The sequence below is a fragment of the Camelus bactrianus genome, chromosome 1, assembly GCF_048773025.1.
Source record: "Camelus bactrianus isolate YW-2024 breed Bactrian camel chromosome 1, ASM4877302v1, whole genome shotgun sequence".
NCBI classification, from domain to species: domain Eukaryota; kingdom Metazoa; phylum Chordata; class Mammalia; order Artiodactyla; family Camelidae; genus Camelus; species Camelus bactrianus.
The window spans coordinates 42,401,893-42,428,659 of NC_133539.1; the positions used below are offsets into that span (position 1 = coordinate 42,401,893).

The 26,767-nt window shown below is 41.7% G+C and overlaps 1 protein-coding gene across 4 annotated transcripts in view; it reads left to right on the plus strand.

Annotated features, from left to right (window-relative positions):
• The window catches only part of ZPLD1 (zona pellucida like domain containing 1), a 335,223-nt gene that overhangs the window by 127,930 nt on the left and 180,526 nt on the right, over positions 1–26,767 (plus strand). For all 4 annotated transcript variants that reach the window (XM_074362581.1, XM_045503822.2, XM_045503821.2 and 1 more), the window contains exon 3: positions 6,383–6,493. The gene's annotated coding sequence lies outside the window, so the exon portion shown is untranslated. The remainder of the gene's footprint in view (positions 1–6,382; positions 6,494–26,767) is intronic.

The following is a 26,767-nucleotide window of genomic DNA, read 5'->3' on the forward strand; positions in this document are numbered from 1 at the left end:
CAAAATTACTGACTTCGGGTTAGCCGTTCTTAAATGGTGAGTTTCTTTGATTTTTTTTCTTTGAATGGTTTAGAACCATTATGACAATAATTAACAAGTGGTATAATTCTAATGATTTTAGAAGACCAACATGCATTCATCTGATTCAATACTCAGTTCTAGATCTTGGGAATATTCAAATTGGAATAAGACATCGATCTTTGTTTACTTAATTCCAAAATCTTTAATCAAATTGCAGGCAGTGTAAAGTAGTGAAAAGAATGCTGGCTTCAAGTGTGAGCAGATTGGGTAAGAATTCTGGCTCATCTCTGTATTAATTTCTATTGCTGCTGTAACATATAACCACAAACCTAGTGGCTTAACACAACACAAATTTATTCTCCTACACTTCTGGAGGTTAAAACTCCAAAATGAGTCTCAAGGGGCCACAAGGGGTAGGCAGGGTTGCTTCCTTCTGGAAGCTCCAGGGGAGAATCCTCTTCTTGCCTCCTCTACGTCTTGGGGTTGCCAGCATTCCTTGGATCCTGCCTGCATCACCCTAGTCTCTGCTTCCATGGTCATATCACCTTTTCTTCTGTAGTCAAATTTCCCTCTTATAAAGATAAACATGATTACATTTAGAAGACAACTGGATAATCTTGCCATCTCAAGATCCTTAATTTAATCATAGCCGCAAAGTTTCTTTGGCCACATAAGGTAACATTCACAGGCGAGGGATCGGGACATGGACATCCTTGGGGCCATTATTCCGCTTGCCACAATCTCTTATCAGCTGCGTGATCATGGTCTAATTACCTTAACCTCCCTTATAGAATTGGTTGTGAGGTTTAAAATAGAGGATAGACAACATGTATCCAGCAAGCTGCCTGGTGCTCAATCAAATAGATGCTCAGCAATATTCCCTTTTTGTCCCTTCGTTTAAGCAATTGATAAAACCCTGAACAACAGATTATGTACATAAGAGAGGAGGTTCAAATTCTGTGTAATCTAAGAGCTATTTCTGGAAACGGGACTACCATCTAGTGGATGAGGGGGACACCACAAATCTCTGAATTGCAGTGTTTCCCAGGTAGTGGGCTCCTCTCTCTAGCTTCCCGAATGGTGCATCTTGCATTCTGATTTTGGAAGCTTGGTTACTTTCTTCACCTCATTGCCCATCTCCTAGTTTGCACAGATAAAAACTTCATTACTGATAATCATATTAATTGTCTTTTAAAATAATTATGTCCTGTGGCAATCAATTACACAAGTCTGCCAGATGGCACATGGAGTGTGTGCTGAATGGAATGATCAGTTATATTCCAATCTACCCTGTTTTATAGTTTCTACTCTGCCATGGGCTTGGTCTGCCTAGGAAAGACACTAAAATTGTGCTGTGTATTGGCCCTATATGTTTTGCTTTCCTCTTCTTTTTATCATTCCTCTTCAACATGGACTTAGAGAGGATGGATGTAGTAGAACTCAGTTTCCTTGATTGGAAATGATTCATTGATAGTCACTCTGGAAGCCTTACACTGGAAATCTCCCTTGGTGATGCCAGAGACTATGGGCTGTGACCTGACTGTCACCAAGCTAAACAAGGCCTTCAGAAGTAGTCTTCTTGGGCAACATATGGCTCGCAGTGATTAAGTTTCATGCCTTCAGATGGGCAGTCTGTAGTTTTCCCAGAGGTAATACCTACCATTTTGGAAGACATTGCACATAGGTTTCCAGACATTTTGTGACCTGCCAGCTTCCTGAAGACATTTCTCCAGGGCAGGAACAGACATGCAGGGAAAAAAGTAAAGAAAGACTGCCATCTGTTGTTCCTGACAAAGATTCCCCCGAGTCAAAACATGATTTCTCACCTGGAAGTCCTGTGGACGCTGCCCCACACGGTGGCCTTTGCCCTGTGACAGCACAGCCCTTTCTTCTTGCGGCGTTGCAGAGTTGCGTTGCAGTTACCTTCCACCGGCTCTGTAACTAGCTGGCTTTAGGGCTGTAGCCAAGTTACTGAAAGTACCTAAAACCTACACATAGAAAGAGAGAAGTGAAACTAGATCATCTGTAGAAATATTTTTCCTGAAACAGTCTGTGATTCTTTGTTTCATTGATTTTTGTCAGTGGAAAAGGTTAACTTTGCTGATGGGAAAAAAAAGCCATAATAAGTCTGGAGAAGGAGGACAGAGCTGGATGGGCAGGTGGAATGACCTTGAGAGAAAGGAGCGAAGGAGACACAGCAGCTCATAACTCTGCACTGGTGACCCTGGCTCGAAACTAAGTTCTTTGCACTCTATCTCCTGTGTTTCCTTTGCTCTGCTGTAATTTTCCATCTTAACTCATTAAGAATTCCTCAGCTCAACATTTTTTTTTTTATTCTCTGTTGCTACATCTCTGTGCTTTATTTTTGTGTGTACTTCAGTGAAGCAGAAATTCTCAGCAAGATTAAAATATTTAAAGGTAGAGTTTTCAATAGGTGATAACTGTAAATACCAACTTTTTCAGTTATTGCTAGATCAACAAATTCAGAATGTGTTGTTCTAGCCCTGGGCAGAATGGATACCTCGAGGTATTGGCTTTCCATAGATAGATATTCTGCCCCATGGGAAGTAGGAGTGTTTTTCAGCTGCAAAAGCCTGAACAGATTTGCAGTTACAGACCAAGGAAAAAGTCTGCACTAATTGCAGATTTCAGGGAAGCCAAAGCTGCAGTTAACTCTCCATCCACTAGATGGAGGTAGAGGAGCACAGAAAAAAATCACTTCGGGGTTGTTTATCAAGTTGATCCCATGAAGCTAAGGGGGAAGCTGATGTGTCATTAAGACCCACAGGTAAAATGGATGAATTTTGTACCTTTGAACACTAGTGGAAAACACTGGCTTGAGGTATAAGGCTGTTGGTAAGACCTTTTGATTTTATGCAAAGGTTGTACTCCTTCATCATCATCAAATAGCAGTCCCTGCCTTTGCCTGGTTTGGGCATCTTTTAGCTTTTTACAGCTGGATCTACTGTTGGGCTTCACTTTCAGTCCACTCTGCCAGCCCCACGTCCCAAGGAAGTCCTGCCAGCAGCGGAGGGGGAGCAGCTGCCTCCGTGCAGGTGCATTGGGTTAACAGAGTTGCGGGCATATATTCGAGGGGCTGGCATTTCCGGCTCCTCAGGTGGTATTAGTTTCTGCCTTTTACCGTGATTCGTATAGTAAAGAATGCATCAAATAGGAAAAGTATTTAGATGCTGGTTTAGGCAACAAATGACAATGATATTGGAATATTGACCAAGACTAAATTCAGATGGTCACCCATAATTGGTAAGACACTTCAGCACTAACTGACATTCCAACTTCCCTCCTTTCTTCCTTTTTCTCCCTCTCTCCTCTTCATTCTCCTCCACTCCCTCTGTATTTAATCTCCCCCCTCCTTTCTCTCTCCATCTCTCTCTCACTCTCTCCTCTTTTCTCTCTCTCTTCTTTACTGTCCAGAAGATTCTGAATCTGGAACCTGAAGGGTCCCCTTCCAGCTTTTGGATTCCCTCACTCTGTTTTCTCTCTGGTTTTACCTTGCCTAGGATTCTAGTCAGTCCTGTGTTGAACCCCACCTGGTGATGGAAGCCTTGGTGCCCAGTCCTCTGCCTCTGCCTGGAGGCTATAGTTCTATGCACAGGAAGTGCCCACCTAAATAAAACTACCACTGCCATGTCCTGTCCATGTGCCCCTAGGATGTATCTGCTGATGTGGGCCATTGGCCAGGTCACACTTGAGCCTTTTAATGGAATGTAGGGCCAAATAAATACCCTGGGAGTGGGAGGAGGAGGGAAGGAGTGGATGCAGGTAGAGGCTGAGACAGCCTCAGGTGGGACTGCGTTTCAAAAAAGACTTTTTTTGGTGCCTTCTATTTTATTTTAAAAATGTGTGTGAAGTTTGCATTATGCTGATATGCATTCATGTTTGTTTTAATATATTGAAATGTATTTTATTACTTTGTCATTAAGCAAAATTGCTCCAGGAAGATGCATCCTGTTTATCCTGTGCCTTTGAGTCCTTCCGGCCACATCAGCGGCTATTCCTTTCGTCTGATGTTTTCAGTTTAACTTAGGCAGGAGCAGTGGTGAAGGTGGCAGGGTTTGGAGCCAGACTGAACTGGGTTTACCCGAGCTCCTCCGGCTCACTAGTTGTGTATCCACAGGCACAGCCAGGCCTCTCTCAGCTTCATTTTTTCCCGTCCATGAGTAGGAATAATTGTGACCACATAGGATTGTTGTGAGGATTAAATGGCAGAATGTGCACAGAAGGATAGAAGGGATATAAATCCCTTAGTATAGTGGCAGCCACAGAGCAGGCACCCTTAATAAACATTATTGTTGTTAGGAGCAAAGCCATTTGGATCCTATGTTGAACCATCCATTTGTTCTCATTTGCTGCACTTGAACTTAGTCTGGTCTTTTCAACAGTACTGTGTTAAATATGGCTTTTTGCAATGCAAAGACAACCTGGAAAATGTGAGAGCTGCTTGAATGTTGTTCCTTGTGGTTTGCGCCTCTCTCAGTAAGAAACCTGTACAAATGAAACATCCTCAGTTTAGTGAAATGGAGTGAAAGTGGGGTGAGGACAGGGATTATTTTACTCCCATAGCTTAACTGCTTGGCTCTGCAGTGATCGGGAGACGTGGCAGTTGGCAGCTAGTTAGTACCATAAGCTTTTTAGGACCCTGGGCAGGAGAGCATTTCAAGGAAGACAGAAGAGTAGTGTTTGGCTCTGGCTACAGAACTCAGTGCTCAAGTCTAGTTCTAACCTCCTGCAATGGCTGTGTTCCCTTTATCACTCTTTGCTTCCAAACAAAGCAGAGTTGGAAGCCAAATAGGGTTCAGGGACCAGCTAATTCTTCATGTTGGCTTAACAGATTTTGGAGGAGGATCAGAGAAATGGTTGTCTTTAATGATCTCTTGAATGAAACTTACTTAATAAAGGGGAAGTAGAGAAGTGTGTTTTGGCTACAATTTGGTTCCAGTTTGTACCACGGTGAGGAGAGAGATACCACCTACATCAAACCCAAGTATCTCCTAGGTGCCTACTAGGTTTAAGGCATTGCCTGAGACTCTCTGAGATACAAAGAAATTTTAACACTCTGGCTTGGCAGTTAAGTGCTTTCCACATGAATGGGAGAAACAGTATATACTCATGCAAGACTGTTTAACACAATCACTAATGTAAACTGCCTTCTCACAAGAACTCTTTTAATTAATTCAACAAAGTATATACAGGGTCCGAAGCCTGAGGTGTGGGTTTGCTTGAACAGGATAGGCTCTCGCACTTAACCATCTCATAGTCTAGTTGGATGGAGATACGTACAGATGATCGTGATGCAGCCTCTAAGAGAGGGTGCTGGCTCTGCCTGAGGGAGTCGGGGGGCCTTAATCTGAGTGCCTGGATGGAGTCAGGACTCTGGAAGGGGCATGGCTGCGGCACGCAGGACGGAAGGGAACAGTTCTGGTACTGCGGAGGGTTAGGCCTGGAAGTAGAAAGGAAATGATGATTGTGAAAGCCGTCTGGGTAAAGAATTTGGGGAAGAGGAGAGGATGATTCCAAGGCATAGCGCTGGGTGCCCAGCACAACAGTGTATCATGGGCACGAAAGGAGAACAAAGGAGCGCTCAACCAGTTTGGACGTTGAGAGTAAGACATGCCAGAGTTCACAGGTCAGCTCTGAGATCTAATTCCTGTGTATTAAGGAGGATACTAGTAGCCAAGGCTGTTGGAGACTTAGTAACAGGTCTTTGCTCTCAGTATCTATTGACAATGTCTAACATGTTTAAATTTGTAAAATTAAAGTACACTTGGGAAAGGTGATCAGAATATGTTAGAAGGCAAGCTAGATTGAACTAAAGGTATTTTGCAATGTGTGCTAACATAGCTATAAATCAAGGGGCTGTGGAAATGTTAATTGAGTGAAGTGAGAAAAGTTAAAGACAATTAAAGTAATGCTTCTCCAGAAGTCCTTTGTGATAGAAATCATTAATTTTCCCAAATTTTCTTGACTTTGTTTCTTGGACGTCTCTCCAGTCTGTGTCCTTACCTTTGATCATACTCCTATGATATAGTTCAAGTTTTCTGTCTTCATCATCCAGGTTAATAATAGATTGCCAACTTTCTTCTTTGCTTTCAGTCTCAGGACCCCAGTCCATTTCCCTCGCTGTTACCTGAACGATCGTTCTAAACGACGTGTAACCACACCACACCCTTTGTTTAAACTCATCCGTGGCTCCCTTTCTTCTGTAGCATCTTACCACTGTCTTGGGTTTTAAAATCTGCACTTTCACAACTGACTTGGGTCCTCGATAATTGTACACACTTTGATCCTTAAAAGAGCAGAAAGAGACACAGACTCTCTCTCTCTCTCCATGCGCTCACAGACAGAAAAGGCCATCTGAGGACATTGAGAAGCTGTTGTCTGCAAGTGGAGGAATCTCACAAGAAACCAACCATGCTGGCACCTTGATCATGGACTTCCAGACTCCAGAACTGTGAGAAATACATTTCTATTGTTTAAGTGCCCAGTCTGTGGTATATTGCTAATGTGGCCTGAGCTGACTGATACAGGGTTGGACTGGGGCGACATTGTGCCTTGTCTCTAGTAGCCATTTGCCGTGAAGGGTTATTTTCAGTTCCTCTAGGGTACTTGGTGTTGCAGGGCATCTCGAAAACAGAGCAGCAAGAAAGTGAATCTTTGGCTCTGGACTAGAGGCTGATGTTAGTGACTTATTCCCCAGTAAGCATCCAAGAGAACACTTGGGTACTTTAAAGAAATGTACCCTCTAAGAAGGGCTTTTAAAATTTCTCCCACAATCCCACTTTTCCTACGCAAGCTGCTGGGGTGTGATGATGCCCCAGGGGAAGCTGTTGTTGTTAGAGGAAAGAGCAAAAGAAGAATTGCTGGGAATCCAATAATGTGTCTATGTGTGTCAGGATTCATAGGGTTTTATAGGCTCATGAATCAAGACTGTGGCATCCTGATTTTGATTTAAGATTATTCACTGGGGAGCAAATTTTGCTTTGAACTTTGCTTAAACCTTCCTGAGCAAAGAGATCCTTCAGATATGCAGCGAGGGCTTCCCAGCACGGCACCTGGGGGACGGATATTTCACACAATTTTACTGCACATGTCGACTGGACACACATCACTGCTCACTGCACGGCACAGCAGTATTTAGAAAGGGGCTGCTGGCAATCCAGACTTCTGTTTTCTGTTTGGTTGCTGCTCCAGTTATTCTGGGAATTAAGAGAGAAAGGAAATCAGAGAATATGATTGAAAAAAAAAAAAAAGGATAAGCTACCTCACACACAGTGAACCCTCAAACCAAAAGTTGGTGGGAAATATCAAAGCTGAGTCTTACTTTCACAGCTGCCCTAAGTTTTAACGTCTGCTATGAATTTCCTCATCTAATGCACCACATCAGCTTGGTCAGATGGTGCGTGTGTGTGTGTGACGGAGCTCTCCTCTACGGTGGTGTTGGCGATGTGACTCTTACGAGAACAACACTTCTTCAGGTTTGCATGATGTGTAATTTTCAGAGTGCTTTCCCATCTTCTGTTTGATTTGATTTATACATTGGCTACATCAGGTCTCAAGTTAATGCAAGGTCAGAAATTTGTTTTATTTAATTCACCTTCTTGTGCTACACAGCCCGGCACTGTCCACATTTATTCACCAATGATGCATTCAGTGATATAGTAGGGTTTAGAGAAATAAAAGTCCTGGGCATCTTTCAGATAGAAGACTAAATATATTCCACAGAGCTGTTTTTATAAACATCCGAGCTAAAGAGAACTCAGATGATTAAGAAAGCACATGATTAATACTGGCCTTTTTGTTTTATGATTTTCTTATTTATTTAATTTTGCTTTGACTTTTGGTTGAGTTTCTCTTAAAGCAACTGAATATTACGCATAAGACTCAGGCGACACAAAGGTGTTTGATCTCTTGTCAATTAGAAATTCTCAGAAAAAATAGAACCTATGTAATTATTTCATGTGACACATAATTGGGAAATTTGGACAAAAACAGAAATTAGCAATGAATGTTTTTTGTGGTTCAATGAATTACAATAAATAGCGGTGATGCAATCAGTTTCTTTATATAATTCCATCTTAGTTTACTGCTTTTTGGTTGAAATTTAGCCTAAATCGAAAACTACTTTCATTAGATAGGCTTATAGATCATAATATTATGTACAGAGGATACCACCACCATGACTTAGCACATCCTTGAAAGTGCAAAATAATTTCTTTTTCCATAATATTATGTATTATCTGTGAGAGGAGAAGTATGGGAAAAATAGGAAAGTATACTGTGAGTGAGTTTACTGTTGTCTGTTAAAACAATATTGTATATTCTAAAGTTTGTGACTGATGCAGAAACCAGGAAATAAAGCAACCATGTTGGTTTATTAGACATTAAATATATTTTGTTGCCCAGAATTTTGTTTAATGCTAGTGGGAAATAAACCAACTTTATTTAATTAAATTCTATAAATCAATTACAAATGTGATCCATATTATTAGTAGGAACATGTCTACGGTGTTACAGCAATTTGTGACCACTTCTGCAACCCATACTTCCTGTCTCCATTAACAATGCCTACATGTATAAAAACAATATTTGAAGAGAGGAGGGGAAAAAACGAGTCATTCCTTTTACTGCCGCTTGACCTTCCTGCTCAGTTACACTTCAAGTTCAATGAAAGAAGCTAAAAATAGCTTAATTTGGGTGGAAGGCAACCTTAAAAAGTGTATGGATCTCAAACCAAGCACAAAGGAAGAGAAGGGTAAGACTGCTTCTGCCACTTGATGGCCACCAGGTGGCAGTGCACCTCAAGGAATCGGGGAAGACGGCTCTTCTGGACTGGAGCTGCCAGAAACCTAGTGTGAACACTATCTGCTCTCACCCAGAGGCAGGGATGAAGATCTGAAAGTGTTCAAATATTTCAAATCTTGCAGAAAACCTTGGAAAGACAGCCTCTTGCCAGCCGCAAATGCTTGATTGCTGAGATGGAATCTTGGATGATTCTGAGTGGCACAGTAGGGATTGCTGGTCTCTTGAAGGCAGGGCTGCCCTCCTCAGAACACAGCTGCAGCCAGGATGCACTTGGACCACATTGTGGGGCCCTGGGTGGGTGGGTGGGGGGTTCAGCGTCTTTTCTTCTTAATCCTAACTCCCTCCTGAGGTGATCTCATTGACTCTGGAGGTTTCAGCCTTGTCTACAGCCCTGATCATGTCCCACAGATCTAACCGTTGCCCACTCAGACACCTTCCTTTTATCCTATTTGACAGACATCTTTAATTCCATTGGTCCCTAACTTAACTTTAACGCCCAGTTCTCTGAAGCCCACCCCTTTACAGTGTTTGCCAGTTTACCATTATACCAATCCTTAAACTAGAAATTTAGGGTCTTTTTTTAAAATTTCTAAACACATTTTAATAAAATTTGAATTAGAAACACACATTTTAATAGAATTTAAATCATAAAGTTTCTACAGTTTTAATCCTGCATTTTATTTGGCTGCAGCAGAAGCATTTCACATGTGGATTAAAAATTTCTAGCAAACTTCATGGTAATGACTACAAAATATTCCAGCGATCCTGTGGATGCACCGAAATTCATGTCATCATGTTCATGGTGGTTGGGTGTCTTTCCAAATGTTGCATGATTTAAAGTATCTCAGCAATGATACGTGTGCTGAAAACTTGGTTTGCGCTTCTTGTTATTTCCAAGGAGGAAGATACCTGGTAGGGGGATTCTGGGTGAAGGGTGTCAACCTTGTTTTAAGGCTCTTGCTATGAACATGATGAAACTTTCAGAAAGGTCATTCCGCAGTGTCTGAATGTGTGCACATGATCACACCCTTGGCCAATACTGGGGTAGCCATGACTGATCTTTGCTAATTTGATGCACAGAATGCCATTGTGATTTTAGTTTGCATTTCTTTGATATGATTTCCTTGCCTTTGGTTTATGAGTGCTTGGTTATTGCCATTTGCGTGGGGTCCTTTTTACACTCCTCCCTCTTCCTCACTCTTGACAGCCACCAGTCCTGGGGCCTGCTGACTCCTTCTGCCTCCAAGTGTCTCACTGCTCTGCCCTCTGTGAGTCCACCTTGCCCCTTCCGATCCATTCTCTGCATCCAGAGTGACCGTAGAGGCAGATCAGATGGTGACCCTTGTGGCCTTAGCCTCATGTCTGCCCCTCACTGTTCACACGGGCTCTCCTTCGGTTCTTGCTTTGTTCTTCCCAACTTCAAAGCCTTGGACCATGGTGTTACCACTGTTAGGAATGTGATTCCTTTCCTCTTTCTCGAACTAGCATCTTATCTTTCAAACCTCACTTGCTCAGGAGGCCTCCCCCAGCCCAGAAGACCAGATCAGGCCTTCCTGTTAGATCTTTCACTGCTTCCCCTGTGTTGTTCTCATCACACTTACAATCGCTTGCTTCTCGTTTCCTGCTAGACTGTCAGAGCCACGAGGAAAGAGACCACGGCTGGCTTGTGCACCACCGTGTCTTCTGTGCCTAGCACAGTGCCTGGGGTCATTCAGTGCATATTTGTAGAATGGATGACCTCATGAGTGGAAATATTTTTGAGAATAAACAAGTTAACAGACATAGTTTAATTCTCTTTAACGGTGGCCATTTTGGTAGAGTATTTCGGGTGTGTAGGGAAGGAGTGGGCACTACTTCACGACTCTACTAACGGAGGATGCGGGCATGGTTAGACGACTCGAACTGTATTTCTCCTGGGATGTTTCCTGGATTCATGACCCCCCGTAGTGTTAGGGGAAGTCTCGCTAGCTCCTTATGCTGGGGTGGGGATAGAAAGGGAAGGAAGAGACCCTGAGAGTAAATGTGTGGGGGGCTCACGATTTTATCTTACTGGACTTACATTGGTTGTGTTAGAAATAGTAATGTCTTAAAGAACGGCTCCTTGTCTCTTTCTCTGCAGCAATTTTGAAGAGGGGCATGACTTATTTGGGAAGTCTGAAGTAGCGCCTTGTGCTAGAGCTGCCTGTGATAGTGGAAGTAGCTTCTACCCGACTGTGCACCGTGGTAGCCACTGCTCATCTGTGGCTTTTGAACACTAGAGATGTAGTAAACACAAATTAGGAACTGAATTTTTTATTCTTTTTAGTTGAAATGAATTTATATTTGAACTTAACTGTCAACTAAACTTACTTTTAAATTTAAATAGTGTGGCTAATGACGGCTGTGTTGGACTGTGTTGGATAGGTTGAGAGGCTGTGGGTTTGGCGGAGACGAAGGTGGCTGGGTGCACCGACTGTTTCGAGGTGGAGCACCTTGCCTTTCAGAGGATCTGAGTCGTGGATCTGACATGCTTTTATTTGTACTGTTGCTCCCTTTCCAAATAAGCATGTAAAATCAAGACTTTCTGGAGAAAATGTAAGTTGCAGATGTTTTCTCAACAGGAGAATGCAAGGGGCTGTTTTATAAGCCTGGCTCCCTCTCATTCTCAGAGTGTGCTTCCATCTTATAATTCAGTGTAGTGGCTTTCACTTCTCATCAGATAAAAAGAGATGCCTCAAACCTATTCCAAGAATCGCTTTCAGAAAGCACTTGGTTGGGATATCGCCCTGTCTCCTGGGATACCAGATAGTCTTCAAAACAAAGCAGCAGCTATGCTGCGTCTAGACTCCAGTGCATCTTGTTAGTGTTGATTACAAACCACTTGATGCTTTTATGGAATGTTCATGATATCAAAGCACTTTATGAAATTGAATTCGTGTTTCTAACACTTGTTCAAGTTCACTCGGTTAGAACAGTACTTGCTTCTTGATCTTTTTCACGCAAAGAGCACATGAAAAGTACATAACCTTTTCCTGTGTGAGCACAGCACACACGAGAAATTCAAGCCTGTGACTGTGGCATGCCAGGGTAAGTGCACAGGCTACCCGTGGCTGGAGGCGGCGGCCCAGTGGCTTTGAATGGTCCAGGCTCTGCCCAGCTTGGATGAGAGCTGAGAAAGCTGTTACCTGAACATAGCCAGAAGGCATTTGTTGCACTGTGATTGGGAGGCTCTGTTGGCTTGGTGCTTGTGGGGTCTAGGACAATGCTTCATAAAATTTAATGTGCAGGTGAGTCACCTGGATGTCTCGTCAAGGTGCAGATTCTGATTCAGCAGATCTGCAACTGGGCCTGAGGTCCTGCATCTCTAGCAAGCTCCCGAAGATGCTAATGCTGCTGGCCCGCTGACTGCACTTGGAATCATGAGGTGCTAGGGCACATATTTGATTTACACTTTGGTCAGTTTTTGCACAGAAAAGCCATCCTCCATCACTACAAAACATTCTTAAATTCTGCCAACTGTGATATTACGCTATCAGCCCAGGTAAGAGTGGATGAAACACTGCATAAAGATCTTTTCTGAGGCTGGAAAAACAGCTCAATACATGTTGATAGGCAGTTGGTGGTCCTGTGTTTACATTATCAGTGGAAAACAGTACACAGGTTAGAGCAGCATATGCAGAGGCAGGCAAACACAGGATTTGCTGGCTCATGTCAAGCCCATCTCTGATGATCAAGGTGGAGGAACTGTGAATAACTCTGGTTTAGGAATCCAGACCAACATTCTTGATCCAAGTCCCCCTTGAGTGGCTAACTTGCTATAGGGGATGCATTACATTTCTTTGAGCCTCATGTTTCATCTTCAGATATGATCCGTGTTTGCAGAAGAACAGACGTCCTTCTACTCTTCTTTTTAACACAGGTATTTGCAACTCCTGGATGTGTGGGATGAGCTGCCAGCTCCTTAATCACAACCAGCAAGGCTATACTCAGAGAAGGAGTGACTGCTTTGTAGAAAAAAGAATCAACTCAAACATAATAGTAACACACGTTTTGTGCTTCAGGGTTTTGTAGATTCACTTACTTAAATCCCAGTCTGCTAATCCTGTGAGTGAATGTGAGTGTGAGTGTAAGGACACTTGGCCCAGTGCAAAGCAGGTACTTAACAAATTCTTGACAATAGAGTTGATGATAGTAGAAAGCACTGTGTGACTGAAGCCCAGAGCCAGGCACACAGTAGGTGCACAACAAGCAGCAGTCAGCAGGACAGGCGGGCTGGGTGCATGGTGGGTCTGCGGCCGCTGCAGGTTCCTTCTCTCTCTGAGGTGAGCTCGCTCCATCAGCAGAGAAGCTGCTTTGTCCCCGCTGTGATCACCCAGCATTCCTACAGCCGCATGTCCATCTTCCAGGCTTTCTCTCCTCCTCTGCTTCTCAACATTTGCAAATCTACTAAAATGCTCCCTTGAGCCTTGTGGGCTGGTAAGAAAGGTCTGTGTCCTCACAACCACATGCACGTGACAAGTGAGCCTGGGTTATTCCGGTTTGTCAAGCTTTTCTTCAGCTCTCAGTAGGATCAGTAAAATTATGACCTTAAACCATAACTTTCCAGTTAATAATAATCTCTTTATTGTTGACACAATAAAACAAACCAGTAGGAAAAAAATCAAGGGCCAGCCATGCCTTTGCTTGGATAAGTGTGGCCATTTGAGTCAGCACACACTTGTGGACATTTAAACAAAGAGAATTAGGAATGGAGATGACCAATAAGGCTTAAGTATGAACTGTCTGGAGCCTCCATAATCTCGGACTTAAAAATAAATTTTAGGTAGTTCTCACAAGGGATTTCACTCTCTTTTCTTCCTATTCTGCTCCCCTTGTATAAAAGAAAGTGATTACTTTGGTAACTGATGTAAGAAAAATTAGTTAAAATATTTTTTGATTTTAACAGCTAAAATAATGGTCCATCTCTCCTTTTCTGTTTGTCTCTGCGTTGATAAAGTCTTGTTACTGTTGACATTAGGATGCTCTAGGTTTGAAGGAGCCACTAGATTCTAGTCAGTAACTTATCATTCGCTGACAAGTTTCTCAGATAACACCAAGCCAATTAATCCTAGCCTGATGAGCTTTTGACAGAGGTTTTCTTTTAACGATAACACAGCCTAAGTTTATGCAGCTTCTTCCCTTAAGGAATTCAGCCTGATCTTCCTTTCATACTTAATAATGTAACCTGGTCCTCCAGCTGCCTTCCCTAGCTCAGTTTACAGCTATGTCTCAACCAGGGCAACTGCACCAGAAACTCCAGAGTGGGGCCAGTGTGCGTTTTAACAGGAACCACAGGCCATTCTGATGCTTGAGAAGCAGGGTTTGCACGACCACTCCCCACTAGGTTGTTTAAACAGAAACATGGAAGGAATTCTTTCTAATTCCTTTCCTTTACACCCCACGTTAAATTCATCTGCTCAAACCTCAGGCATAGCTCTCAAAAATCCTTTTTCTTCTCTACTTTCACATTCGCTGCCTTAAGTCAAGTCTTCCTAATTTTCCTCTTGTTCTGTGGCAGTGGCCTCCAGTCAGGCCTCCCTGCTTCCTTTCTCCCTTCTCTGGTCCAGGCTCCATACTGTAACCGGATTGACGCACGTGGGGTAATGCCCCTCACAGCACAGGTAACCTTCTTTCTGGGACTTTATATCAGCCCCTCCCTGTCCAACTTTCTCAGCATGATTAATTCCTTCCTGTCTGTATTCCCAAGGGACCAAGTACGTAGTTCTGATATAGCACTTACCATGGAGTTAAATTTATGAATTCACGTGTCTGCTTTCTCAAAGAGTTTAAAATCTCTGAGGGTAAGGGTCAGTTTTACTCATCTTTGTGTCTCCTGTTCTTGGCGCTTAGTAAACTGCTCTATAGCTATGTGTTGAATTGTATGTGTCATTTCCCCCCCTTTGATATGTAAAGCAGAAACTGCCATCTCTTTATCACAGAAGAAGGGAAAGTTCTTGCCCCAGAATCACAAGCAGGCCAGGCAATGGCCTCAGGAGGAACAGGACCGTAGACCTCCGGTGGTGCTGAAAAACTGACCTTGGTGCTGAGGCAAATAACAGCTCTCTCCCCTTCCCAGAGATTGACTGTGTTGTTTCCCACCCCACTTGCTTATGAGCTTCTGGAGGGCAAGGACCATGTCTCTCTCTCTTTTTTTTTTTCCTTGTGTCCCCATATCCTAGTAGTAACAGTTTCCCATTGTTGCTGTAACAAATTATCATTCACTTAGTGGCTTAAAACAACACAAATTTCTTATCTTACAATTCTGGAGATCCAAAGTCTGAAGCTTGGCTAACTAGGCCACAGTCAGGTCTTGGCAGGGCTGAGTTCCTTTTTGGAAACTCTAGGGGAAAATCCACATTCTTTTCTCTTCCAGCTTCTAGAGCTGCCCACATGCCTTGGCTTGTGTGGCTTCCTTCCTTGTGGCTTCCTTCCATCTTCGAAGCCAGCAATGGCTGGTTGAGTCTTTTCTGCACTCATCACTCTGACATTTTCTCCTTTGCCTCCCTTCCCCATTTATAAGAACCCTTGTGATTATACTGGATCTACACAGATAATTCAGGATGATCTTTCCATCTCCAGGTCAGCTGATTCACAAACTTAATTCCACCTGCAGCCTAATTTCCCCTTTGCCATTTAGCCAAACGTATTCATAGGTTCTGGAAATCAGGACCCGGATGTCTTTTTTGGTGTGTGTATGTGTATCTTTGTGGCCTTATTCTACCCATCACACTGGCGTAGAGTCTGGCTCATATTAGGAGATAAATAAAATTTGCAGAATGAGGGTGACCTGGCTTCAGGTCTCAGGGCAGTTAGAACAACTGTGGAAGCAATGGTGATTGGGGGGTGGTGAGGGTGAGGGAGACACTCCCTGATAGTGGAAGGCTCCAGTGATGGGGCCTGGTTTTGCTATTGGTGGCCAGTAAGAAAGAATGACTGTAAGGCGATTTCTCCAGCTCTGTTCTTTCTCCAGATTGTTTTGGCTCTTTGGGGTCTTTTGTGTTTCTGTACAAACTTTAGAATTATTTGTTCTAGTTCTTTGAAATATGCCACTGGTATTTTGATAGAGATTGCACTGAGTCTGTAGATTGCCTTGGGTAGTATGGCCACTTTAATGATATAGATTCTTCCAATCCAAGAACATGATATATCTTGCCTTCTGTTTCTGTAGATGACAGATTTTTATACATATAAATGATTTTGAAATCTTCTTGCCCGGCCACTCCTCATCTCACAGATGGGATTTTTGAGTGTGAAAAGATTAAGTGAATTGTCCCACATAGATACACAGCTAATTCTTACTAGAATCCAGTTTCCAAGCTCAGAGTTTCATGCTGTTTTCACATACAAACTCTAGAATCAGAATTTACGGAGAATAGTAACAATCTGCTAAGTCCACACCTGCTTTAAACAAAACCAAATATATTTGAAGCATCCCAGACATGTAATGATACCTCTTGACAAAGGATTCCAAAGGAGGTGATATGATTCTTTAGTGCTTCAGCTTCAATTTCAATTGATATCTGTTGACATTTTGAATAATAATTATCCTTACCTTTCTTGGATAGGTATTGATTATGGTCTGAAGTGCCATTTTTCATAGGCCTGTGGACTCCTGTTTTGGACTGAGGGACCAAGGACAAGGACCTCAGGGGTCACACCATCTTTGCACCAGGGTAGGGATTGGGAGCAGGGCTAAAAGGACCACTGGTGGGTTGAACATCAAGACAGATTTGACATGGGCTTCCCGTATGACTACGTGAAGAATACGAGTGTGGTGCATGGATGAAGAGCTACTAGGTTGCTTGAGGCTGTCTCAGAAAGGGGTGAGGTTCTGGCATCACCTCCTTCCAGAACTAAACATGGAATCACAGAATGTTAGAGCTGGAAGACACTTTGGACTTTATCTTGTTCAACCTGACATTTTACATTTATGAACTCAGGCTCAGAAAGATGGCTTGCCCAAGAACATACAGCTATTCAGTTCAGGCTTAGAGCTTGGAAGCTCCAAAGTGTCATAACTATTATTTGCTTTTATTTGTTTTTATTTATTTTCTATCTTTGCTACTTCTAGGTTTTTATCTACCCCACTCAGTTATTGACACAACACACACACACACCTTTGCTCCCCTACCAAATTACTGGCATTGTTAGTGATGCTGATAGCCAAGGTCCAAATCCACAAAAAAGTTTTGAGTGCTTCTTGTGGAGGTACTGTGATAAAGTAGAGAGATCACTGAATTTGGAGTTAGAAGACCAGGGCTTGCCTTCAGGCTCTCACATACTCATAAATACAGGGGAATCAGCTTTTCTGGGCCTTGGTGTCCTCATCTGTAAAATGCAGATAGAGAGTTACAGGTGAAAACAGAGGATGAATGGCTTAGGGTCTTCTGAGGGTGAGGCTAGGACAGTGAGGTCCAGTGATTATGTTGCCAGAAGTTTGGCTACCTTGAGAGCTGCCTGTGAAGTGCTTTGTATACTCTGGAGTGCTCCACAAATATATTGTATTAATATTACTCCCACATACTGGGCACCATGGTGAATACAGGACAACTGTTGCCTGAGCTATAGTCCTTGCCTCCAGTAAAGTTGTACTAAAGTTATAACTTCAGAGCATGAGAGGGCAGCATATGCTGAATGGCCAGTGAATGACAAGGACAAATAGTTAGAAGTGAGATGACTATGCAGTGGGCCAACTGGGGGAGATTAGAAGAGTTAAGACTTGAGCTGGGTCATGAAGGAAATGTAGCAGACAGGAGGGGACCGTCTTAGCAGGTGGGACACATTGAACCAACACATGGAAAAGTTCCAAGAGTGGTGAGTATGCAAAAGAAGAGATGAGTGAGGAAAACGTTCACAACAGTAGGATCGAGTCATGGTGGGTGTTTACACCGAAGCCTCCCATCTTATTGTGCAGGCAGTAGGGAGCCGCATGTGACTTTCGAGGAGGGTTAATTTGTCCAAAGTGGTGGCCAAGGAATGCCCGCTTTGCAGAGGTGTAGGTTGGTTTACCGCAGAGAGCATAGGCAGAGAGAGCTGCTTGTTCTTTTCTCTTCCTCAGCACTTTGGAGGCATTTGTGCTGCTGGCCTTCAACAACGACTCTTTAAAAAGGGTTGAGATTATACCAGGCTCCACTTGGAAGTGATCTCTGGAACGCCTCTGTCTCCATCTCTGCAGAGGCCTGTGAGCCCTTCTCCTTACTAAGCTGCACAAAACCACAGGGCTGATTGCCTTGTCTTAGTTTTGGGCCAGATGACTTTAATGACTTACATTATAGAGCAACTGACAACAGAAAGATCATTTTTTCCCCCCGAAGTGCAAGGATAGGACATAGAACCTTGACTTTTCATAAGAGAAAAAGAGAAGAGACCTATTAAGGTCACTGAATCCATTCCTGACAGAGGAGGATTTTTCCCTTCTCTGCATGTTTGCTGTGTTTTATACACTCGCATGTAACTGTCTGAGCCGTGGCTGTTTTACCACTCCTAGTGGAAGACTTTTTAATAGATTAATTTTTTCACTCACCACCATTGACATTTTTCTTCTTTTTCAACCAGAGTGTTCACATAGTAGAAAGCTTGGTGATGCCCCTGATGCCCATTACGTAAGGAGCGGTATTGGAGTGAATATGGGAGTCATGTGTTGATGACTCAGGCACCACTACCTTAAAATCTATAATCAGTGAAAATATATTATTTATTTATATTTTGAACTATTTTCTTCCAAAAGCAGACTAGTCACCAATCCAGGATCAAATCAGGAAGAAAAGAATTAATGTGCTTCCAATCACTGAAATGACACATGAATATAAACATAATGGAGAAAGAGAAGAATAATTTAGTGGGATTTTATTTTTATTCAAATCAAAAAATGGAGAGAGATAGAGTGCTTCATTTTCTGTATAATTAAAGAGGGTTTTGAGTTGGAGAACACTGCTCTGTAATTCATACAATGCACCTCTTCCCCCTTAGAAATCGTCAAGGCCTTTGGCTTAGATTTAAATAATGACAACTTCATAAAGACTTCACAAATGTTTAAAATCAGAAAAATTCTTGAAATGCATTCAGACTCAAATAGACTTCCCTTTATTCTGTATTACTTTAATTTTTTCATCATATTGATCATTCTTTCTAGCCCTTTCTTATTTATCAATTTACAAGCCTAAGTCTGTGTGTTGGTTGCCTCATCTGAAAAGTGAGGATGTTGTTAGGAAAATGTGGTTAAATGATAATGAATATCTTATAGTTTCAAAGTGCTCTACATACTATTATTAACAGAAATTAATTCATGGTACTCTATTCCTGATGAAAGGCTTTGTCAACTGGAGAACACTTCTAAATGTTAAGAAATGAAGCCTCGGAGAGAATAGATTCTTATTAATTATTATTATTAATATTGTTTTCTGATGCTTGTGTGACCTTTGGCAAGTCACGGAAATCCTCTCACCATGCCGTACACCTGGGCCTCTTCTGAAGAGGTGTGCTTACCTCCACAAATCCAGACACCTGACTCACAACATTCCTTTGCCATTGAGATCTGAGAAAGAGCAAATTAAAGGATAGTTATTTATTACACTGTTTGTGCCATGAGTTGGCATCTCAGGTGGGTGCTCCTGACCCCATACCCATCTCACACCCAGGGAAAGCAGCATCAATGCCACGTCTCCACGCACTTACACAGTTTTGCTTAGCTTGACCTTGAGACTAGGGCTCCAAGCCCAGCTGGCCACCGATGGCCTCAGGCTGTCCATTGTGATTCAAGACATTTGTTCCTTAGGCAACTCTTCTGTGGCCGTCTGTCGCCCTTTTGGCATCAAGCAGCCGAACATGGTGGAGGCAGGAGCGGGATGAAGATGTCGAGCACTCCAGATCTGCTGAAAGAGCGAGCCGCAGCTCAGAGAGCTTTCTACCGTGAGCCTCATGTTTACCACGTAGCTGTTACGAAGAGCCAAAGGGCTAAAGGTCAAAAGGCTTTTACACTATTAACTGCTATGGGGAGGTAACATTGATTGAGGGTCTACCTTCAACAGCAACCTTCTGATTTTCCTTTTTAGTTTCTATTTATTAGATTTTCAATGAAGCAGAAATAACCTTTGTTGCTCAGTGAATGTTGATACCATCTGCATGGCTTCCTAAGCACTCCAGGAGATGTCTTTGATACGCTCATGTAGGTAGTTCCAAGCTAGTCCAGGGAGAAGCTGGGGAGAGCAATATTTGGCAATGGAAGGAATTAGAAAATGTACCAGGCCTACAAATCTACCATAATGGAAATTAAAGAATCTCGGATTCTAGGGAGAAGTGGTAAAATGCTCCTTTTACCAAAATGAAAATTGAACCTTGCGGAGCCCTGGTTTGGAAAGCTTTTTCTGAGCTTCATTGTTCTTTTGTTTCACTTCTTAGCAAAGGAGAGAGAAATCAGTATGCCATAAGCAGTTTCTAAGAACAAGAGAAAGCATGAGTAGAATTTCAAAAAACCTTTTTGTTTTTTGGTGGAAACTTTTTAGAGACATTTTGAGAGAATCAAGTGGCTTAGAAAGAACTGATTATTCTAAGTTACAGTTTAGAGAACAGAGACAGAAGCTGAGAAAGGAAGCCCCATCACATAAATGCTGGAGACCAAATGGATTGAGAATAAACTAGAAGGACTATTTTTTTTCTAAGTCAGAAGTTTATTTTCACATGAAGTGTTGGATTAAATCAGAGGAGCAAAATCCTTAAATACAATATTTTAAACTTCAAAATAAAGCAAAACCCAAAGCATACTCAAAGAAGTGATTTTCTGTGATAGTCTAAGAAAGTGATGTACTATGTTTAACAGTTTTTACTTGTGTAATTAGTTCAGATTTTTCAACTGCTCTGTAGCCTCTGGCTGCTGAGAACCTATTGAAAATCTTCTTTTCAACCTTCACTAGTGACTCTGATAGCTTGCCCGTCTTGTGTCTCGTATAAATAAGGCATTGCAGATGGCTGGAATGTCAGTGCTGGCTGTTGCTTGTCTTAAGACTGGTGTTGAAGAGTAGGGCATGGAGACTTGTGAAACCCTTTGAAAAGACTTCAACATTAGCAAGAGACACATGACACTTGGCACGATCAATTGGTCACAGATATTGCTTCTTTAGCATCTCCTTTGACCCACTGACCATCTACCAAGATGTTTTTTCCTGACCCAAGCCAGTTCCTCAAATTCCACATCATGTAAGAATAGAGAAAGGATTAAGACTACGAGTTCCCCCAAGTTTTCTCCAGTGTTTGCTTTTCTTATTGAGTTATCTTTTATGTTTTTTAAATGTATAATCACACAAGTGAAAAACAAGCAAAATCAAAAAGGAACTAAGTGACAGATCTTACAGGAGATTAGCACACACCCTTCCTTCCCAACTCATCCAGACGCAAATTATCTTTCAAGGCTGCCCTGTTCAACATTTTCTGGGCAGCCTTTCTGAGACCGTTCCAGAAACCCCCTCTGCACTTTTCCTTCTCTTAATTCTTATTTTATTAAGAATCTGCCCCACACCACTAGGACCAGTTTAAGTCACATCCTTCCTAATCTCTTGTAGGTATATATAAAGTAGTCCTATATCTCAACTTGAAATTGTAAGCTCTGTGAGGGCAAGGATATCTTATACTTCTCTTCTCTACCAGCACATTGTAGGTACGTAATACGGGCACTTGAATGCTGTTAAGGACTGCAGAAGCGGAGAAAGTCCTCAGAGATAAGGATTCATATATTCTCAATGCATCTTACTAAGCGGTAGAGGCATGTGATAACATATTAAATATCATAGGGCCATGAAATTGAAGGAAACGTTTCTCAGATTCTACAGAATCCCCATCCTTTCAGTTTTATTCCTGAACTATGTCTCCTCCTGCTGTAAGTAGCACATTACTGGGCTAGACATGATTCTCCCATTTAAAAGCAACTGTTCTGAATCAAGGAAAACAAAATTAAGTAAATTCTGAGAAGGGAATGAGCAAAAGTAACAGGCTCAACATCCTTCTGTTGGGGGATTAAAGCATTAATCATCCTATTATCTGCTATTTTGAACTTCGGCAAAGTTGCTGGAGGTCCACAGGAATTAGTTCCAATTAAAGAACTTTAGACCTTTCCCTCTTAGATCACTCACTGTTTTGGATTAAAAGAAGATGATGATGATAGCATGGTCCCGATAGTCTAATTGCAGTTACTTTTCTTTTTTGCTAAGAAATTGTAGAAAAGGTCACTTCAGATTTTAAAAATTAAGAGCTTCATTGTCAGAAAGTATTACTAATGCATTTAATTACTGTTTTAGAGTATCAAGAAGGTCTAAAGACAGGCATTTTATTTTAATACTTGCGATTCAATTGCATTAGTGACATTTGCTAATAACCTAAGGAAGTTACCTACTGTGGTGGTGAGTTTCGAGTTGTAAAGTTTAGCATTTTGATGTGGGATGCCAGGACTGTGTATAATGCACATAAAGGAGCAAGAATCAATGAACATGTCAATTTTAAAATGTTAAAAACCTGAAATATTCCCCAGTAACTCCGTTAGAAAAGACAAAATGTAATGGACAGTTGCAGTTATTTCTTGACAGACTGCCCAATAGCTTCTGTGGCAGAATTGCCACAATGCACATTTAAAAAGTTAGGAGAATCCTGGCAGATTGAGGTTGGCAGGTAAACTAATTCTGTAAAGTGGTAAATATGGCTAGGTTAATTGCTGAAGCTGCATTATCTTTCAGAGCTGTGCTTCCTTACCTGATGCATTGATTAAAATATAAAAATTTCAGTGTCCTTCCAGCCTTTAGAGAACTACCTTGTATGGTCAAGAAATATTAGATAGTTAATTATTCAGTTTTTGATATTTTTCAGTTATTCCTCAACCATCTTCCTGGACAGTGAGATGGAAGCTCAGTGTCTCACTACCAGATGTTAGATTTATTTGTGCATACTATTAAAGCCCTTGGTGGTCAGTTTGCTTAGTTGTTTGGAGAAAGAAGAAAGATGACTCAGTTTAGAAGTTTCCACTTATTCCAGTGTGGGGCTTTAGCTCAAAGACAGTGGTCTTAAGTCTACTACAGAGATAAATCTGTTTATTGTGTGGAGTGGGATTTTATGAATATATATTGAAAAAGTTGCTTTATTTTTCTGATCATGAAAGTAGCATGTTCATTATAGAAAATTTGGATTGTGAAAGAAAACTAAATTACTGAAAATCTTTTCATATGAAGAAAACCATTAACATTTTAATTTTACTTTTTCGCTTTTTCTGTGCAGAGGTTTTTTTGTATACAGTTTTCCACCTGTATGTTTAGTTTTGGACATTTTTTTTAAGCTTAACATTATAACCTAAGAATGTTCCTGTGTTCATTCAAATAATTAACGGACATGTGGGTTCTATTGAGTAGGTGTTCCATAGCTTACCTAGTCATTATCATATTGTTGAATATTTGAATTTCTCAACTGAAAAAATTTTTACTTTTCAAGTGGAAACGTTTACAATTTTTCACTATTTTAGTAGAGGTGCAATAGAAATCTTTGTGAGCATGTCTTTTTCTTGTATTTTGGAGTACTTTTCTAGGGTTGATTTGCTAGAGTAGAGTTTTTAATCAAAGGGTATGATAATACAATGAGATGATAAAATGGAAGTTTTGGCTGAGATAGCAAGGTACAAGAAATAATATATTCCACAGGATATATCAGACAAAATGCCAAATTTTAAGGAGATTATTAAAAGCCAGTCACATTTGTCTTAATTCTCTTATAAGAGTATAAAAGGGCCATGATTTGAATATTAGATGGAATTTTGAGGGGAAGTTCTTTGCTGTGAGTCCCCCTTCTTCCCTTCAAGGAAATGAATGGGGTGTGCCTGTACCTTGCCTCACCTCAGAGCATTTAATAATGCCCCATGGGTTTGAGTGACATTTGGACCAGTTTCTGACTCATACCTGAGAAATCTAAGAGGTGGGTGACTGGATAAATGCTATAATGAGGGCACAATGGAGAAATTATCAAAAGGGGAAAATCTGAACTCCCAGAATTTGTCCAGGAAAAGATATGTGGAAGCTTCTCAGGAGCCACACGTTAGAGAGACACCCAACATGGCTTCATCCTCAGTCCTGTCCAACGGATGCTAATTGACATTGTAGCAGACTTTTCTAGGCTGAAAAGGTAAACGGCAATCCTGAAAAAGATAGGTTTGCTGTTGTTGAGGACACTGCAGGTCTCTGAGCAGCTATGAAAGAGAAAGGAGGAATAGAGAAAACAGATCTGGTTACACAAGAAGCAAACATTAGACATTTGGCTGTGTTGCGTTTCAGGTAGCTATGAGACATCTAGATGGAACTACCTAGAAGATAGTAGCATGCCCAGGTTGGTGCTCATAGAGGCCTTGGCTAGAGATGTGATACTTATTCAGTCACACAATGAAGAATGTTGGAGGTCTGAGACAGTCTAAAGAGGGTATAGAGTGAGGTGAGAAGAAGGTAAAAGGCAGAATCCTGGCCTCCATCAGCCTAGAAGAAGATGAGAAACTAGCAAAAGAGGCTGAGAAAGAAAAAAGAGATAGATCCAAGGAGATCCAGGACCAAGCAATGTCATCAAATCCAAGGTTGGAAAGAATTCCAAATGGGGCATGGTCAGTAAGGGGGCCAAGTAAGTTGGGTTTTAAGATTAAATTGTTTTTGGCAAGTAGTGGGACACTGGTGAATACATCCGACTTACCCTCACTGCAGTGATGAGGGCAGAGGCCCAACTGCAGTGGATTGAATAGTGAATGGGTGGAGGAAGGGAGTCTGAGTGAAGACCATTCTTTCTAGGATCTTGCTTGTGAAAGGAAAGGGTGATATATTCTAGTGAGAGAAATGCTTAAAATATCAAGGGAAAGACTTGGGCACATGTGTAGATGATGAGGAAGGTGTCAGTGGAGCGCAGAAAAACAATATAGGAGAGAGAATAATTAACTAAAGGGCCAATCCTGGAGAAGACAAGGGGATATTAGATTGAGTCTCCTGACCCTCTGAATTGGAAACTGTTAAACAATTTAAGGTATATAAAGCAAGGAACGCTGTATAACCCTATAAAAATGATATCATTCTTTAGCATTGATGTTGAACATTCTCCAATATATTCTGTAAATGCAAAAACAAGGTAAATGTTGTATTTCGTATGCTACCAGGGCAATGATGAATGGTCGTGCAGACAGTGCACTAATATGTGAATGACGTCCTTCAGGAGTTGTGCATTACATGGTCTTCTAGGTGACATCCCTCTGGTGTGAGACAGCAATTCACATTACCTTTGCTAAAGGACTTTTTAAAGATTCTTCATATTCCTTTGTTCTGGTCAGTATTCAGAAGGGTAATCTTTTGATCATTTAACTTCCCGCTTATCTATTTATTCAAGGATATTCAACAATCAGACTTATGGATCAGAGTCTCCGCTTGAAAACTGTTTTCAAAGTGAACATTAATAAAGTAGTCTTCTGATGATAATTTTTTTCTTCATGTCACTTGTTGAAAGTGACGTGAGTGTTTCTGTCTGATGGTTGGGCTTCTTCTGAATGAGTAAATCATCATTCTGGTGTAAAATAGTGGTGGGTGAGAACTTGATTAATGCGAGTCCACCCCCTCAGAGTCAGACCTACTTTGATATGCTAACAAAAGTATCTCCCCTGTTCCTGCAAGTTAAAGGCCAATTCCTAGACTGTGATGAATTCATTAAGCCCAGTTGTACTTGTTCAGGCTCATTGCAGGCAGTCATTTGGCCTTTTCTTGTTGACACTGTTAAAGATAAAATTATTCATGACACTTGCTGAAGATTGTTAGAAAGGCTATTCAAGATGGGACTACCTCTATAGGTTCAGGGACAACTGCAATGGGGTTTTGCAGTGGGGGAGAGAGATTGGGTTCAACCCCAAATGCAGCATTAGCAAATGGAAGTTTATAGACAAGGAGCAAGTTGAGGGTCAATGGATGAAAGTTTACTAGAAGGAAACATCAGGAGTAAGGGCGAGATTCTTGCTGAAGGCAGGCCAGGGTGATCAGACATCACATGAAAGATGATGGAGATGAGGAACCAATCAGATATTGAAGGTGATCAAATACGGAGGATGGGACATTCTGGCTAAACTGACTTAGCAGGAGTTTTGCTAAAATTGGACAATGCAGAGACAAACATGCAAGACCAACATCAGGGTCTAGTTGAAAAAGACCTCAGAGTAGCTTGACTAAGTTTGGTCAAGGAGAGGATCTTTATCAAGACACTTTCCTACATGGCCCATTTTCTATTCAATGCAATGGCTTGATGGTCTCAGTCTTCTCTGTAAAGAAAGAGGAAAAGTCATGTGCATTGGGGCATGTGGGACATGGAGGGCTGTGAATGTGTGGAATTGGGGAGAGAACTGTATGGGCCATGAAAAGGATTATGGGGACTTGTTAAGGATGCAGCTAAGTTGTCCCAGTAGGCTAGACTGTTCTAGTTTTTAAGTTCCACATCCCAAGAACCCCTTCAATTTTAGGCAAACCAGGACCATTGGTCACCCTAGATACAGCTGATACTGGAGACTAAAAATTTATAGAAAAACGAATCTGTAGGATTCAAAGATTTCTTCTAAAGAGTTTCAGCAGCCAAGGAGTGGTGCCAAGAGGATGGGTGTTTGGATTGATCCCAAAGCACAGGGAGGTTGATGAAAAAAGATGACTGGTTGGGGATATTGAGAGAGAGTTAAAATGACCTAGATAGGGCAGGGCAGGAAGTGAGCCTGGGTCAGTCATATTTCTGGGTAACAACTTGAGTTTGCATTTGCTGGATCTAATCTCCTGTCCAGACTGCTGACTGGAGAGTCAGACAGTCCTAATCAGGTAATGTTGTTTCTCAACCAGGTAAAGTGTGAAATAGGCAGGCAAGAGCAGAGGGCCCTTAAGTAACA